Source organism: Protopterus annectens, chromosome 5.part0 (genome assembly GCF_019279795.1).
Source record: "Protopterus annectens isolate FY-2018-M chromosome 5.part0, PAN1.0, whole genome shotgun sequence".
NCBI classification, from domain to species: Eukaryota; Metazoa; Chordata; order Ceratodontiformes; family Protopteridae; genus Protopterus; species Protopterus annectens.
The window spans coordinates 1,762,071,801-1,762,090,433 of NC_056735.1; positions in this window are offsets into that span (position 1 = coordinate 1,762,071,801).

Here is an 18,633-nt window from a genome sequence, read left to right on the forward strand (position 1 = left end):
ACATGTGAAATATAGATGAAGTCCACGCAGAAACACAAATGTGGTGGACCACAGATCCCAACATATGGAAAGTTCACACTGGGCATGCTCGCACACTTAGATAAATGAGACGTGTCAGTCAAGAAGCCATTGAAACTGTGAGCTGGGCATGCTCACACACTTAGGCCATGTCACAGTTCAGCAGCTGCACACACATATCTGGCATTTGTATGTGTTAACAAAGGAACCTCCCACAATACAGAAATCTGCCCAGTGCACACAGTGAAATTACAACAGAGACATAAGTAAAGTACTGGATCCCACTCATATGCAAACATCTGCCACAGTACACAAGTTGTTCATAGAGATAGGGAAAGCTATGGCAATAAAGACCCACAAACAGTATATGAGCAACAAATACTTGCATCTGACAGGTAAACATATAGCTATAGAGTGCAATACTAGGCTGTTGTCCCTAAGGAATACAGAAGGCTATCCACAGTGTATTTGGCTTCTGCCTCCGCAAAGTTAATGCATATATATGCTCTCCCCCTTACTGATGGATAGTAACACATGTACATACCTCTTCATAAATAATGATTTCAGCACACTATACATATGTCAGGAGCACAAATGATACCCAGTAATTGAATAGCATGCTCAGCTACTGCGTCTCTCCCAAGTGTCATAATATAGTTAGGTAGGGGTTTGAATCCTGCAAGTGCTCAGTGTATGTGTGACTGTGGGGGGGGAGTAGTGTGTGTGCAATTCTATGTGTAAGAGAAATGTCCCTTTTGGCAACTAGTACAACACACCACATGCTGCATATTCCACTGTCTAAACACTGATGATGTCAGCACCCTATAAGTACAGCAGGAGAAAGCAAGCCTCCCAGTAATGCAAATAGCACACTCTGCTACTGTGTCTCTCACAAGTGTCATAACATAGTTAGGTAGGGGTTTGAATCCTGCAAGTGTTCAGTGTGTATGTGGGCAGGAGTAGTGTGTGTGTAGTTCTATGTATGAGAGAAATGTCCCTTTTGGCAACTAGTACAACACAACACATGCTGCATATTCCACTGTCTAAACACTGATGATGTCAGCACCCTATAAGTGCAGCAGGGGAAAGCACGCCTCCCAGTAATGCAAATAGCGTGCTCTGCTACTGCGTCTCTCACAAGAGTCATAACACAGTTAGGTAGGGGTTTGTATCCTACAAATGCCATGTGTGTTTTTGTCACACAATTTGTCCATGTGTGTGGGGTGTGGTTTCCAATATTGCATGACATAGATTATATCAGTAATGTCAAAGCACACATGATGTATGTGTGTGCCACATACACATATGTACCTGTGACCTTCAATAGTTCCCATGTCTGAAGCCTGCCTCATGTGAATACATGGAATTTGCATTAGACAACTGTATGACTGTGGTGTTCTGTGCAGGGGCTGCATGTGGTATGTGAATATACAGTGTGAGTGGTATATGGTGTCATCCTACCAGCGAGGGATACATGTCTGGTCTGGAGCATATAGTCCACATGTTGTTGATGAACAGGTGCAGCATGTTTTCACCTCTTGTGGGAGTGGTAACAAGTTGTTCCATAGCAATTCAGTGAATAAATGTTAGGGACCTTTCAGCTAGGGTCTTGGAGCTAGAGTAATGCTCACACTCTATATTTGGGTAGTTGCAGTCCACCCATATAATGGTGTTTGTAGAGACCATCATATTCCCAGTGTTGTCAGGAAGGCCAAGTGGGTTTCCTGGGTATGGGAGGGTGGTGTGTGCCAGGCTATGAACCTGAAGGCAGTCTAACCCACTGTTAGTTGCACATGGATAAGCTCTGATGCTTTGTGCTGTGCCACCAACCTGGAGGTGTGTGTATCTGTGGTGCCTTTGGATACATCCCCCCTGTTCTGGTTTGGTGCATGTTTAGGGGACGACAAGCATGGTATGAGGTATGACCTGGCAGTGATGGGGTGCAACTGGGAGCCTTGCGCCAGGATTCTGTTACTGCATGGATATTGCTGTTCTCCATGCTAAGAACAGTTTCCACTGCATGCATCTTGAGGTTTACACTGCTGGCGTTGAGTAGCATTACTATTAGTTTCCTATCCCGTGTGATACCTGTGTAGGTGGCTATGTAATTTGAGCCTTGCATAAAAAGGCACTATGTGTATAGCAAGAGCCTTTGCCAATATACAATGGCCCATGGGTGACAGGTGCAAGCTGTCCCTAGCAAAGCAACGTGGCTTGTCTAGCATGTAATCCCACGCTGACAGGCATTGGATCCCCTTTGAATGTCACCGAAACATAACGCAATTGTAGAAATTGATCATCCTGTCTACATATTGTGGCAGCATTCTTGGTGAGGGTAAGATGCTACTCAAGGTCAGGGTCATGCCAGCCTGTGCCACATGGTCAGAGTGCCCCTCTATGTCCCCTATCATGTAGTCCATGGAGGTACGCCACAGGTCATTCACACTGGCACGGACAATGACTGAGTCATATTTGTACATGCCTTGGAGTGACCTGTATGCTTGTGTTATGTGGTGGATCATAGTGCCCAAAGGGCATCTCACCATGACCTTCTCCTTGTTCAGCCTGGTGAGCAGGACCTCAGTGTACCTGATGATAGAGGTACCTATTACAACTGTAGCAGGTGTGTTGTTAAGCCATATGGGCTGTGATTGTTTGGCACACAGGCTGTGTGAGCAATGTGTTGCACGTGCTCTGTTCTGGTGTATCGTTTGTTTGTGTGTCTGCTTTGCAGGTGTCTGCTGCTCAGGCAGGATGCTATTCTGAGACTCCAAGAATGTTCCTGTGTGTTTCTGTGTTTGGATTGCTGTAGTGGCAGGTCTATGTGAGACTGGTGTATTCACTGTAGTATCCCACTCCACCAGACAGGGTATGCCAGTACTGAGTTAAGAGAGCTTAGCCCCCAGTTTGGCTATGTGGTTGCATCTCTCACATGTGTTGTAAGTTTATGGGAAGGGGAGAGGGTTGTCTGTGTACATGAGGCAGCTGTAACATTGCCACATGACTCACAGATTCACCAACTGGACCAGAGAGGAGATTGACAAGTGACCTTTGCACATGCTACCATAGTATTGTGAATCCCATAATAATTAACAGCACATAGGGCCAATGGGGAACAAGGTACTCAAGGTGAGTATGTGCAGGTGTAGTGCTCCTGATTTGTTAGTGCTGGCATATATAAATGCTTTCGTGAGCAAATGCCAGGTAAGTCATATGCAATGTGTTACAGGCAACGTACATGCAAACAGGACAAACAGTGACATTCTGCCAAGTGAGACATGGTCATCAGTACAGTAAGCAATACAGATGTCACTAGGGATCCACAGAGGTGCTGTAAATCTGCATTGCAGGTGGAATCAGTGTTTCCCGGACATAACAAGCAAACATGCATACAAACAAAGCTACAGTCAGCAGGCCTGGATCTAGACTATGCTACAACAAACAAGGTGTACAACTTCCAGTAGGTAACAGTGCATATATGCAGGCACTATAAGCCTGTACCCAGAAATTCACAGGTCAGACGTGCTGGGTCCAGCCCCACCTCCCACAAGTGTACAGACCATATACCTTCGTAATGTAGAATAACTGGCCTGAAACCCAAGTGCTCATACCTGAAGTAATACACATTTTGAATAGCAGACGTTGAGCCCTCACTCAGCAGTTCCAAATGTAGTACGATGTATGCTACCTGTTCCGGCACCACAGTATCCTTGACATGTATGGAGACTCTCCCTCCTGTCATAGTTAGTTCTGTGTTTTGGGGCTGTCATGAATGGTATGAGGTGTGACCTTGTAGTGCTAGGGTGCTCTTGTGAGTCTTGAACCTGTTGTGCATTACTGCACAGATATCAACATCCTCAAACATCCTCATTGCAGAGTCGAGTGTGGACAGCATGCAACTTGCAGTTGACATGTCCATCATTGAGTATCAATACTAACATTTTCTTATCCCCTGTGCTACCTATGTAGGTGGCCTTCTGTTGACAGCCTCACCACCAGTATGCAAAGATGTGCAGACATTACACTATGGTAATTACTATGGGTGTACAAAACAATACAATGACATTCATACTGTAACTGAATCAGGCATGCTGAGATATACCCACAATGATATCATTACACTGTACTGTTGACAATATGATACTATTACTACACTTCTATGTAGTCACCCTGTGCATCAGCACCATGTTAACCTGTTCCTGCACCGATGTTACAGATTGCAGGAGGTGGCACAGTTTCATCATATGCACAGGGTATGTACTTGGTATGCCTGAGTATGTCACTGATACAACCAATTGACATGTCTGTGTGTGTGTGTTGGTGAGGGACAGCAGTACAAGATGGGGCAATGTTGATGCAGTGTGTGTGTGTATGCAGTAGCCCTAGGTGTTATCAATTCGCATGTGTGTATGCATGCACACAGTTCCACCTCATGGCTGCCATATACAGGTGTTTGTGGACAGCCACAGACTTTACCTGCCAGGTCATACAGATCACTGTCTCTGGCCACAGACATGGTACCTGTGCCTGGCAGGGGTGCTATGGACCATATCAGGTACTAAGGCAGACTGGGTACTGTCATCAAAGCAGGTGGTTGGTGACTGGAGACAGGTCCCTGTTGGGACTGTCCAGAGCCACGTGCACATGGTCTCCTGGGGCGGTCTGATGACAGCACAGACCCAGCATTGCTGGGGCTGCTGCTGGCACTATGGGAGCGGCCGCGGGCCTGTTGTCATCAGCGACGGCTGCCAGCTGCTGCTGTTGCTGGCATATGCCCACGTCGATGCCTCATCCGTCCACCATTGCCCTGGCTCATGGACATGTAGTTGTGGAACAGATCTAATGTGTCCCCCCAACGTCTGTCAATGACCTCGGTGAAATTACGGATGGCAGCCGCAACATCACACATACGTGACTGTGCCTGCATTTCAGCCCGAAACATAGCTGAGGTTGAAAGACCTCTGTGGGCATGTCTGACAAGGGCGGTACGCCCATGGATGCTCCCACGAGAACCCCTGGACATCTGCCTGTGTGGTACCATGTCAGGACCCTGGCCATGGCTGCTGTGTGGGGATGCATGTGCCACCGATACCACATTACCCTGGTCAATGCCCACTGTATCCTGTCCATCACCTAGGGACATTGGTGACAAAGGATGTATTGGCAGGATGACTGTGCACATTGATGGGGTCGACAGCTGTGTACTGTCAATTGGCTGACCAACGACGGACCCTGGCACACCTCTCTGTGCCATTACACAGGTATCATCATTATCACTATTCACGGCAGCTGATTCAGGTTCCCTGCTGCACAACACCAGAGCAGCACCAGTTCCTGTGGGAGTAAGACAGGAAACACAGTTTACAATGTGTACACACAGGCACTGATACACACAGGCACACATGCACACAGGCACACATGCACACATGCACACAGGTGCACATGCACACATGCAAACATGCACACATGCACACATGCACACATGCACACATGCGCACATGCACACATGCACACATGCACACATGCGCACATGCACAAAGGTGCACATGCACACATGCACACTCTTCAGTATATGAGATATCAACACACAGACACAAACACACCTGCAGTCAAACACATAGCACTACTGCTTCCGCCTATTATTACTATTAGTATCAAGAGTATTGAAGGTATTGTTATTACACACTCACCGGCATGGATAGGCTGCCTTGCTGTTACACGAGAGGGACCTGCAGAAATGAGACATTTATTGTCAGTGGGCACAACTGTGCCATTGATACTGTGAGTATGATACAGTTCAGTAGTACAACAGATGGCTTCCACAGGTCTACTGCTGATATTGAGAATATCACTCTTGCACAATAATTACCAAGATAACAGCTACAAACCGAGGACACATCTCACACATGCATAAACTAACAGTGTACAGAACAGTCAACTATACATATGGCATGTTACCTGCACGCTCCGAGTCCTGCTGCTGGGTGGCTCCAGCCTCCATCATTATGCATGTATGCTGCTGCTGTTATTGCTGTTGGGCTGGAGCCACAACACTTAGGAGTAGTCCCTCCAGTCTGGTGAGGGAGGGGTGTATAGCCACCCCACCACCTGTGGTAAACTGTTGCCTATGGATATCCGACACACGCTGATGGGCATTTCTAATTAAATCACTGCAGTGATGGCATACCTGCTCATATGTCCGGTTATGTGTGCCTATGTCATTTACCCGATGGACCAGGTCTTGCCACAATGCAGCCCTCTCCTGCTGGTTCTGGCTGGTGTGGGAAAAGAGTATTGTGAAATCCCACACCAAGCTCTGGTGTATCTCCTCATCCTCTGCAGCAGTGTACACAGGGTGAACTGGTTTTCAGGGCTGGTGAACCATAGCCTTGAAAAGGAAAAGAAAAATATGTCAGCAATATATGTCAGCAAAATATGGCACACATAATACACATAATACTCGACTGTAGTGATATAACTTAACCCCCATATATAGCATCTGTCTGTCTATTGGGGGATGCACATGTAAATGACCAGATATCAGTGCTCAGCCAACAACTGTGCAACAGTACCTGCCACACTCCATACGACAGACTAGTATACTCCAACTGTCAGCACAGTGGTTCAGGTCCAATGCACAACCTCACACTGGCGATTTGTATCAAGGTACTGTATGGGGAACATTATCAACCCATGCACTGCATGCAATGCACGTTACATATTTCACTGGTAATGCACACTACTCTTACTTGCCATAACCCTACCTACACCACAGTCACATACAGGGTAACACAGCACAACATATGGCAATGTAGTATGTTTTGATTGCAATACCTCACACATCTGTCTCTGGCCTCACACCAAGGGCACACACTACCATGACAGACAGACAGTCATGGTGAGCAATCACACCAGTACATAACATGCACCCAGTCACTGGCACACTCATTCCACCTCACATATTTGGTTTGCAATTGGTTCGTGGGTGTGCATTGTGTCTTAGGTAGGTAGTATGCTATTGGCCCTGGGCCTACAGCAGCATACTGTTATGCTACCCTGCCCCTTGTGACACATGTGATGTGATCACACCTGCTCCTGTCAAACAGTTACACTGGGTGACTCATATGGCATATTACCTATCTGCATAACATTCAGCAGGGGTATGTCTGACATCTACTCATGGGGAGTCTTGCTTCTTAATGCTGTGTGGTGTACTCCAGGGTATGTCTTATCTGTGGGTAGGGACTTGTACCTCCACCATGTGCTCTTTACTGCGGTGACAAGGATGACAGACATAGGTAATTTGTGTTGTGGATGTTGTGAGGTGTTACCATGGTTGTTGGACAACTGTCATGGGTGTGACTTAACTATGTATATCCAGCAGTGGTAACCTCTATGTAGGTAGTCTGGGTGCGCTCTGTGGTCTTGTCAGTCACTCTGCAAAGGTAATGTGTTTGAGTGCATTGACACAGTTACTTATGTATGACTGTGTCCTTCTCCATATCTGTAGCTGTCATGGGTGGTACATACCGTGTAGGACATTGTGGGGTGTAGAGGGGTACAGTGACCTACATGTCCATAGCTGACACACCATGTCCGCTGACACATACCATGTACAGGTATTACAGGACTAGTGTGCCACTGTGTATATCAATGGGGAGCCTATTGTACACTTGTTGCCCCTGTTCCCCCCTGACACATGCAGTGGTGGGCAGGCATGCACATATGTGGTGGTTACTGGTGTCAGTGTTTTGGAATGGGGTATGTTACTCCATTATCCACACTTGTGTTCACTCCATGCTTTTGTCACCAGGCACCTGTTGCAATACATCTGCACACATGTGCCTCACTCAGTATATGTATATATGTATATATATATATATATATATATATATATATATATATATATATATATATATATATATATGTATATATAATATATATATATATATATATATATATATATATATAGATATGGGGAGAGAGGGGGAGAGAGAGAGAGACAGAGGGAGAGAGAGAGTGAGAGGGGGTGGGACAGAGAGAGAGAGAGATAGTCATATACAGACATATCTGTAGACAGTCAGACATGTCTGTATATGTATATGTATCTACGTATATCTATATATGTATGTGTGCATTACATATATCTGTACGTACATATTCTATCAATCTCGATGTCTGTGCAGTAATTGAAACCTGGTTCAAGGCTCCTGAGAGCACCCCAGCTCTACCAGGCTATACCTCGTATCATGCTTTTCGGCCCCAAAACTCGGGCCAAACCAAAAAAGGAGGGGTAGTGTCCATATTCATCAAGGACACCCACACCTCCAGGTTAGTGGCAACACATGAAGCATCAGAGACCATCCAGGTGCAACTAACCGTAGGCAAAACTGCTATACAACTGGTAGCATGTTACAGACCACCCTCCCAATCTCAGAAACCCCATTCTGCCTTCCTGAAGACATTGGAGGATATGAATGTCTCACCAAACACCATCATATTGGGAGACTTCAACTACCCTAACATAGAATGGGTGCATTATTCTAGCCCAAACACTCTAGCCCAAAGGTTCCTGGAATTCATAAATTCAAATGCAATGGAACAGCTAGTCACCTCTCCCAAAAGGGGAGATAATATACTAGACATGATCATCACAAACATGGGGACAATGTGCTCCACATTGGAAGTATACCCCTCACTAGTGAGATCTGACCACAAACTAATCACCCGGGATATACATATCCCACCTCCACCCCCAACACAAAAGACTACAGTGAAAAACTTCTCAAAAGCCGGCTTTACACTTCTTAAAACTGAGATGGTATCCTTTAAGCCCACTGGACAAGTGGAAACCACATCCCACAATGCAGAATCCTTCACAAATGCTTTCTACGGACATCTCCAAGAATGCATGGATCATGCAATCCCAACTAAAACCAAGACCCTCTCCACCAAGGGCAGGCGTCCTTGTCTGGTGGACCCCATCCATAGACAAATTGTATAACAAAAGAAGGAAGCTACTGCACGACAGAGCAAAATCCCATAAAGCGAAGGCATCTCTGATCAGCACTAGTAGAAAGCTACGTTCTCTCATAAAAACATCCAAGGCCAACTTTGAGAGAAAAATCGCTATGGACACTAAAGATAACCACAAGGCCTTCTTCTGCTATGTTAGAAACCTGGGCGGAAACCCTCAGATATGTTCAGAGTTAGTTCACAATGACAAAAAATACACTGAACCCACAGATATTGCCAACATTCTGGCAGACAGGTTCAGTGCAAATTTCTCCCCTCCCTCACCCCCAAAAGAAGAAATACTTATCCCAGCTGAATGTAACCTCCATGTCATCTCAGATGTCCAGGTGAGAACTGCCCTCAGCAAAGCTAAAAACACAGCATCAATGGGACCTGACGGTATCCCAGGTTGCGTGCTACGTGAACTCCAAGAGGAGCTAAACCCACACATAAAAATGCTATTTAACTGTAGCCTTACTACAGGATATGTACCTGAACACTGACATACAGCAACAGTAGTCCCACTCCACAAAGGAGGCACCTCTACAGACCCTGGTAACTACCGCCCCATAAGCTTAACCAGCCTGGTCTGCAAAGCTATGGACAGAATCATTATGGAACTCATAAACAAAGACATTGGGGACTTACAGACACTTGATCCCACCCAGTTCGGCTTTGTAAAGGGCAGATCCTGCCTTTTGAACCTGGTTGACTTTTTCAAAACTGTCACTAGAGCCATTGACGAGGGCAAAGCAGTCCATACAGCCTACCTGGACTTGGCTAAAGCTTTCGACACAATACCCCACTCTGGCATCATAGAAAAGCTCAACAGCTGAAATGTAACTCCATATGTCACAAGATGGGTTGCAAACTGGCTAAAGGATAGAACCCATAAAGTCAAAATCACTGGAGCCATGTCAGACTCAAAGCCAGTCACAAGTGGTGTCCCACAGGGCTCTGTCCTGGGACCCCTCTTGTTCGGCATTTATTTCTCAGATGTGAAAGCAAACATGGGAGGGTTGTGGCTGACAAAGTTCGCAGATGACTGCAAACTAGACGCCATAGTTGATACACCAGCTGACACAAACATCCTACAGAAAGGCCTCACTGAAACGGACAACTGGTGCTGGAGTCATGGCCTTAAACTAGATGCCAAAAAATGTATAGTCATCCCCTTTGGGAAAAACAAAGTACCCACAAATTATCACATAGACAGTAACCCACTGAGTACGGAAAAAGTAATCAGAGACCTGGGGACCCAAGTCGATAGCGACCTCTCATTTGACACCCACATTGCCAAAGTGGTTAGAAAGACTTTCTACCTTGCCCACCTTATCATGAAGGGATTCACATCCAGATCAAAGGAGGTCATTGTAACCCTATACTCCTTCCTTATCAGGCCCATGATTGAGTACAATGCCCCATTTGGTATGTACCTCACCCGGCACTTGCAACAGCTAGAGAGACCCCAAAAGTACCTCACCAAGAGGATCAAGGGTCTCCAACATATGTCATATGCTGCCAGACTAAAGAAACTCCAGCTCTATTCAGTAGCATGCCGCCTACGTAGAGGTGATCTGTGCCTGACATACAAGGCCATGTCCAATCAGGAATTGATGGACATGCTCCACCTCATAAAATCCAAATCCATCAGAACCACGAGAGCTAAAGATTTAAACCTCAGCACAAATATGAATAGGACATGCTGGAGGGACAGATTCATAACTCAGAGGCTTCCCATACTCTGGAACAGAATCCCAGTTCATGTTAGGCAGAGCCCCTCACTGACTCTCTTCAAGAGAAATCTTGACGAGTGGATGGGAGATCGTAGGTTTACCCCAGGGGTCATCTCTGTGTCACTACTAGACAGAGGCACAGTAAACTAATTCTATTATGTAAGGGGGTCTTCACTGTGTCACTACTAGACAGAGACACAATATTCTAAATCTATTCTGTACACTTTTGTACCATTACATGGGGTGGCGAAAGCCACATCACTATGGCTAGGCTTATAAATGCCCCAGGGCAGATAGCCTAGTACTAAACTATGAAACTATGAAACTATATATGTCTATGTATTTCTACATCCCTCTCTATCTATGTATACATATATGCATATTATATATATATATATATATATATATATATATATATATATATATACATACATATCTCGATATACATACGTATACACATGATAGATATATATATAATCCTTTTTATTTACACATATGTATACACACACTAACGTACTGATGAACATCCATTACTGTACAACCTACATTGTACATTGCACTACAACCTACATTGATATGTACACATAGCTACCTTCACATACATATGTATGTACAGCCTTCAGTGACAGTTGCAGTATGTCCCCTGCCATATGCATATCTTTATATACATAGATACAGACCAATAACACATATGGAGGGTTCACAGGATGTAGACTATTATATTAGTACTTTACATTACCTGTGTTTGTTACAGCTGTTTGCGTTGGCTTTCTGATAGTTGGCCTGCTGTCAACTTGTTTGTTTTGTTGTTATATATTTTTTTCTTTCTTTCCTTTCTCTTTCTCTCTCTCTCTCTCTCTCTCTCTGTCTCTACCTCCAGAGGGTGCAATGAAAGTATTGCATGTGTGGACTGGGAGTACAGGATGCTTTTGTAGGTATCTGCACATGTCCATGTGATGGCCTCTGCACCAATTGTTAGCCAGCATTTACTAATTGCATGCAGCCTGTTGTGTAGTGATTGCAGTTCTCACTGTGATTTCAGGACAGTGCTATAAAAAGGTTTGTTAGCTAGGCATAGCCCTTTCAGATTATCAGGGTGGGGACCATGCTGGTATGCTGTGGACACTGTTCTGTGAGTGTAAGGGTTAGTATGTCTCTCATATTTCAGGCTGTGTTGTAGACACTGCAATGCATGTTGTACTGTAACCTGAGTATTCCTTCCTCCAGTTTCCTCTTCTCAGTGTATAGGTAAACTGACACCTACGACTAGTAATACTGTGTATATGGGTGTGTGTGCTTTCCTGTGGGAATTGTGGTGTAACTGGTATATAGCAGTGGTTCTTGCAATCTGTTGCTATGGCTTCAATATTTGCTCTTTACATTCACTCCTTGTATGCCTGCTAGGTGTCTTTCCTGTAATGTGTTGCTATGGCTTTCCTATTTTCCATTTACATTCACAGCTTGTAATGCTTGCTATATCTGTTTGAGCAGCAATTCCCTATGTGTTTGTTGTGGTAGGGTGGTACTGCATGCAGTGTGGTCTGGCCATGGTGTGGGCCTTGACACTTAGAAGGGTATTTGATCATACTGCTGAGCAGGCCTCAGATACTCTCAGGTGCATCTTTTATCAGCCTCATGGAATGGTACATATCAGTGGGATACACCCATTTAATATTCTGATATTCTGCAGTTGTGACTGTGGGTTATTTTGAGCATAAGTATTACTACACCATTTGTGACGTGCAAGTGGTGCATACTTTCAGTAATTCATAGTTACCATTGCGTGTGTTGTAACACCTTTCTGCCTACTCTTAGTACATTTCACATGGAGTCAGTGGGGCACAGTTGACATTTGTTTTCAAATCAGGGACATCCCTGTAACTCACTCACAGTTGCTATGTCTGGGCTCTTAATTATTCAACTATGGCAGTGTTTATCCTACTCTGAGTATGTGTGTGGCTTGCCAGGTGCTACTGTGACATTATTACCTACTAGCTACCAACTAGCATGGCTGTTTCTCTTCACACAGTAATATTTTACAAATCCACTAGATTTGACAGTAAATATACATGACATGCTTTGTGTACTAGACTAGCTATATTCCATTTACATTAATTCCTACTATTTCATGATATATTTCTTTCAGCACAACGTTCTTGTATAGCAGTCATGGCTTAGTGGTAAGTCATGCAGACTACTGTTTCCAAGGTCCTGGGTTCGAGACTGACAGAGGAATTTTATTTTGCTGCTGAGCAAACTACAGGCCTTGTCATTCAGTGACTAAGGCACTTTTAAGCAGTTGTAAGCGGGTTAGTGCTGGTTTGCGTGGAGCTCACGCATGCACACTGTCGCTTAGCTTGACGCACACACGCTTAGCTAAGTGCACAGAAGCGCACACCCGCTTACTACTGCTTAAAAGTGCTTACTCTCGCGCACACCCGCGCTAATTTCTTTGAAAGAAAAGAAAAGAAAATGGGGAGATAGGAAAGTGGTGAAAAAGAGGGCACAAAGAGGGTAGGACAGTAGGAAAACAAGCTCGGGATTTGCAGGAGGGATATAGGAAAGGCCCATAGCTGCCCATTTCTTTATCAGCAACAGCTGTGCATATGTTTGTAATTTGGTGTGAAATTTGAAACCTTCCACCCATGAGAGAGGGGTGAGGACAACTATATTTGTTGTACAGCCAATTGTAATTGCCAGTTTACATGTCCAGCAGACATGTGTGTGAAATGGGCAGCTATGTATGGGGTGTAATTTTTTTGTGGGAACAGAGTGCCCTTTTTTTTTTTTCAGGTGAGAGTGGAATGTCAGGTACAGGAAGTAGGTATAGCTGGGGAGGTAGGTAGGGGAGATTAACAGACAAGACAAACAAGACGCATACAGGGGTGGTGTATGACACATGTGGGGGGATACACAATTGACGGGGACGGATGTTTGGATATCTCAAGCCCATGAGCCCACAGATGGCAACAGTGGAACTGAGATTCCCACCCATAGGCAGTTGCCACTGTGCCTTCACTGCCCAGGATGGGGCTGCGCTGGAGGCCGTGTAGGATGGGCAGCAGGCACGCCCGTGAGTTGTGCCACCCATGCCTCAAGCTGGCGTAGGCAGCACAGAATGCCTGATCTCCCTACGCATCACAGTCCGGACACTATGGGGGGGTGAGTGGATCTTCTCCTCCGGCCACGCTTGCAGAGGGGGGACGAGCCCCATCCCCTGCAGTGCTTCCACCTGCAGGTGGCACAGGGCCATCAGAGGAGGGTCCGGCCTGGGCACTACTGCCAGGTGCACTCACCAGCTGAGGTGGGAGAGGTGGGTCCGCTGGAACCTGCCTTCCCTGTCGTCCTGTGTTTTGCATTATTTTATGACAGTTTGGGTTAGTAACGTACAATACCATTCACAATTAGTTGTAACAGCATGCATTAGTATTCCCATTAACCAAGCACCCATAAATTCAAGCCATTGAACAGCAAGCATAACACATGCATAATTTGAACAACAATACACAATCCATCAACATGCAGGGTTGATTGATGGCAACAGGCCATCAGGTTTGGATGTATGAACAGGGCACATGCATCAACGTACATGCAAATATGTATGAACCAACAGGACAAATGTCCAGGGGAGTTAATTGTGAATACACATACCCATTTCATGTGGAATGGATTATTTGTGGTTATAGGGTAGGGTGAAGAAATATTTCATTAACAACTTCAAATACCTATACATATGCTGTACATTTCTACTAGCTGCAGATATATACACCTTACAGGTCTGACTACAGTTTCCTATGTGTAAACTTACGCATGTTGGTGATGGGAATGTTACTGCTACATTAATATACATTGCATTTTTATTCATACACATTCATATCTGGCTCTGTTCAGCTACAGCATCCTCCTAAATTTGATTTATATGGCTCTAGACAACTGTGGATGGTTGGTATTTCATACAACCATACTATCTGCATATTGCAAATGTACAGCAACATATCCAAATTGTGGGACACACATTCCAGCTTCAGTACTTTATTCCACACATTTCACTCTTTGGTTGTGCCTGTCACATTCATTTCATTCTGTACTGACTGCAGTATACTTTATTCAGGAGTTATTACAACTTTATTGGTGGATTCATACCTCTTTCTCACACTCTCACTTGTTTTATTTTTACAATTCAGGATGGTACTTAATTCTAGGCTTTATTGATATGTTTTACTTGGTTACAACAATCCTTTCCAACAGTCTCACTTGTGTCATGTTTCAGATTTTAAATGGGGATATATTTCACACGTGTTTTACTCAGCTTGTGTAGCTGTAATTTACAGCCTGCTGCAGGTTATGTACTATTACATTACAGGTGGAACATCTTTATTTCAGACTTGTTTCATTTTTATTTTTGGATTACAGGCTGCATCACACTTATGTAATCACACAGTACTAGCAGAATCTCTCTTACACTGTTACTTGCACTTTTTATTAATAAGTTACTACTCTGTACTCTTTTGCAAGCTGTCATACTTATATTTTTTAACAGTTACAGGGAGAGAATTACTAACCTGCCTGATGGCACAACCGCACAAGCCTATCGGCATAGGCTCGACGATTCATGGAACGGACACCTGCAGCTGTAATATAAATGAAGTAATATTGGAATACACATCTCCATAATATCAGCTACGTTAATTTCTTACATAAATAATTACATGTAACTTACTCAGTAGTGGGGCGTTGGGCATTTGCCGGGCCTCCTGGATCCAACAGTTCAGTTGGTCCTGCTTCCGTCTCTTCAGGTCCACATGCTGGTGACGGACCTGTTCACCAGTCCTTGGTATTCCTGTGGCACTGGTGAGATCATGTGCCAACCAGTCCCATGCCTCAGCCTTGTATGCTCCCCACAGGACCTGGCCCTGCATGAGTTGGGCCTCATGATCATGGACGAGGAGCCAAACCATATATTTGGACTCCTCAATACCCCACCTCTGTGCTCGGAAGCAACTACCCTCTCCTACACCTGCCATCCTGACTGCAAATCGATTCCACAATCAGTTATGCTGTGTATTCCCACCTATGGGGCTTATATATGCCGTTTTTCCTGCACTTATCTGTGATTGGCCATTTTGGAAATGTATCAGCTTCACAAAACCTGCTTTGTCATGCTTCTCTTTCCATTCATTCCTATATATATATATGCTAATACTGCATTTCTAAGAGCAACTGTCATGGCTTAGTGGTTCAGTACTTTGACTATGGTGCATGGTATCCTGAGTTCCAGCCTGGCCATTGCTTTGTTTTTTTTTATGACTGTCTACACAAGCTAGGAGGTGTGTCTGTGTAAAGGCAGCTTTGATACAGCTTGCTCAACGTTGCCCGCCGGTTAGCTTTTTGGCACGGTGCACAGCTCCGCGCAAACGGGTTACACTGGTTTACGTGTCATTTCACTGTCAGCATGCATATTACGCTCAGCTCAGCTACGGGCACACAGTTTCAGCGTGTTACAATACTGCTCAACCCCGGGCACTCATTTTACACCTGTTAAACCACTGCTCACCTACGGGCAGATATACTCAGCTTGTTAGAGCGTAGCTCAGCTATAGGCACTTCTGACATTTTATTTTTTTTATTATCTCACATTTCTTCAAAATACATGGCCCATTTCATTACATTTTACATAAAATATAATTTTATATATGTACATATATGTCAGGGAATTGTTTCGTGCTTATTTCACTAGAAATAAAAATTGATGTTGTGGGGGCTCGAACCGTGACTGCCTCGTCTTCAGCTGACATCTCTATCGCTACGCTATTGCTTCTTGGCTTAGTTTGCATATTTAGATCTTATATGCTTTTCCACTGACTGCTAACTGTGGCTAAGTGACAGGCACGCCCGCGCAAATGAGCGCAATTACGGGCAAACATCTTTAGAACTTATAAAAAATATATAACATGTTCATTCTTACTTTTTATGTTTATAGTCTGTGGGGCCATGTGTTGTGTTGTGTTTGTTGACATTTACGCGGACTCTCTCGTGGGGGTTTACCTTCGGGACTGTTCCTCTTCTGGGGGTGTGTCCGTTTGCAGGACTTGCCCTGCGGACACGCCCCCTACTTTCTTACATGAACCGTGTTAGCCTTGGGTGTGAGTCAGCATGCCCTCATGAATATGCTGGCATGGTGACGTCACATCATTTAACTGCAGCCTCCGTGTAAGACTTGTAACTCTTACACGGAGGCTTCGTGAATCCTGCCCTATCTCCATAAATAAGCGAAACCAACATGTTTTTGTGAAGTTTGTTAAAGAATTTGAACATCATCATATTTTAATAAACTGTAATAATGTACACCAAGTATTTGCTGTTGACTGCTTAAATGTCTCCTATTCACTCTTCTAAAATTGCATATAGTCATTTATATTGTTAACTTTTAAGCAACCTCCTTTGTGTTGGACAAAAAACTTTATCAACTTTCCTCTTTGTTAAAAAATATATGTAATGACTGTATTAGGATTGTATACTTTCCTAATATGAGCTTGTAGTGCTTTTATACTGGTGTTAGTACTATGATTATGACTGAAAAGTGTCAGTGGACCAGTTCACCTAGTCAGTAAACAAAGGTTTATAGTGGTAGAAACAACCTAGATTAATTTGGGGATGCTTTCAAAACAATGTAAAGAGAAAAGAAAATAATTAATACAATCCTTAAGGATTAGCACATCACAAGGGTTTAAAATGTATATGTTAAGCTAGAGACTCTATCATTAATCTGTCTCAGGTTATCTTTGTAACTAAGACTCAACTGAAATGGTAGAAGGTCACATGGACCACAATGTCCTAGGCTAATTAAAATAAATTGATAAAATACAAAACACATAACTTAAAACTGCATTTTCAAGCCAAGTTATATCACATTAATTATCGTGTAAAAATGTTACCAGCAGTCAAGATGAAATACACATTGGGCCAGATTCAATAAAGCCTACACTAAGTGTAGACTATGCATACATGATATGTATTCAATAAAATTCTTATCACATTTTTTGTGCTTTCTAGTCATTCAGAAAGATTACATTAAGTGTGCATGTAGTCTACACTTTGTGATAACCTTTATGAATCCCTGTCAATATTTAAAGTTGCAAGAACATCAGTAGGAAAACTAAAATGAGTAGGAAGACGGTGTGCATTATGTCTGTGTTGTCTGTTCACTCAGGACAGTGTACACTTAGTGTAGATTTTATTGAATCTGACTCATTCAGATGTCAAACCATATAATGATGTATAGAAAGATTATATAATGCACATACACACTTCCCAAAATAAGTAATAAGTAAAGCACAGGGTCCTTTGTTGAACACTAGGATCAAAGGTTAATTGCATTAGATGCGTACAGTACAGACCCAACCTGTACTGACATATTATCTTCATACATTTAAATGGTGTGACCCCACTATTTGCAAATTAAAAGTTGTTGCAAATTTTCACCCCAGGACATGAATACTTAATATTTTTTTTTTATGTCAAAAAAGGAGAGGGGAGGGACTTTATTCTCAAAATATGAAGTGCACTTCTATTTCAGTGCTCTAATCTACCACAATACATCTGTGTGGAAGAAGCGTTATGTGTGAGGGTGCCACTGACCAGTTTAAAACTGCAACTAGCCCACCAAAATCTAGGGTCTCTATATATGTATTAGCACAGAATATACCTGTATGATTTAAGCACATACTTTGCTTTCCATAATGTTTCTTGGTTACAGCTGTATGAATTAGTGATGAGTTATCCACTTAGTGCCTTTTCAGTAAAAGAAACTGACCAAGGTCACTTTCATTGGAATTTACACATAGTGGGAAGCTGCAGTCTCCTC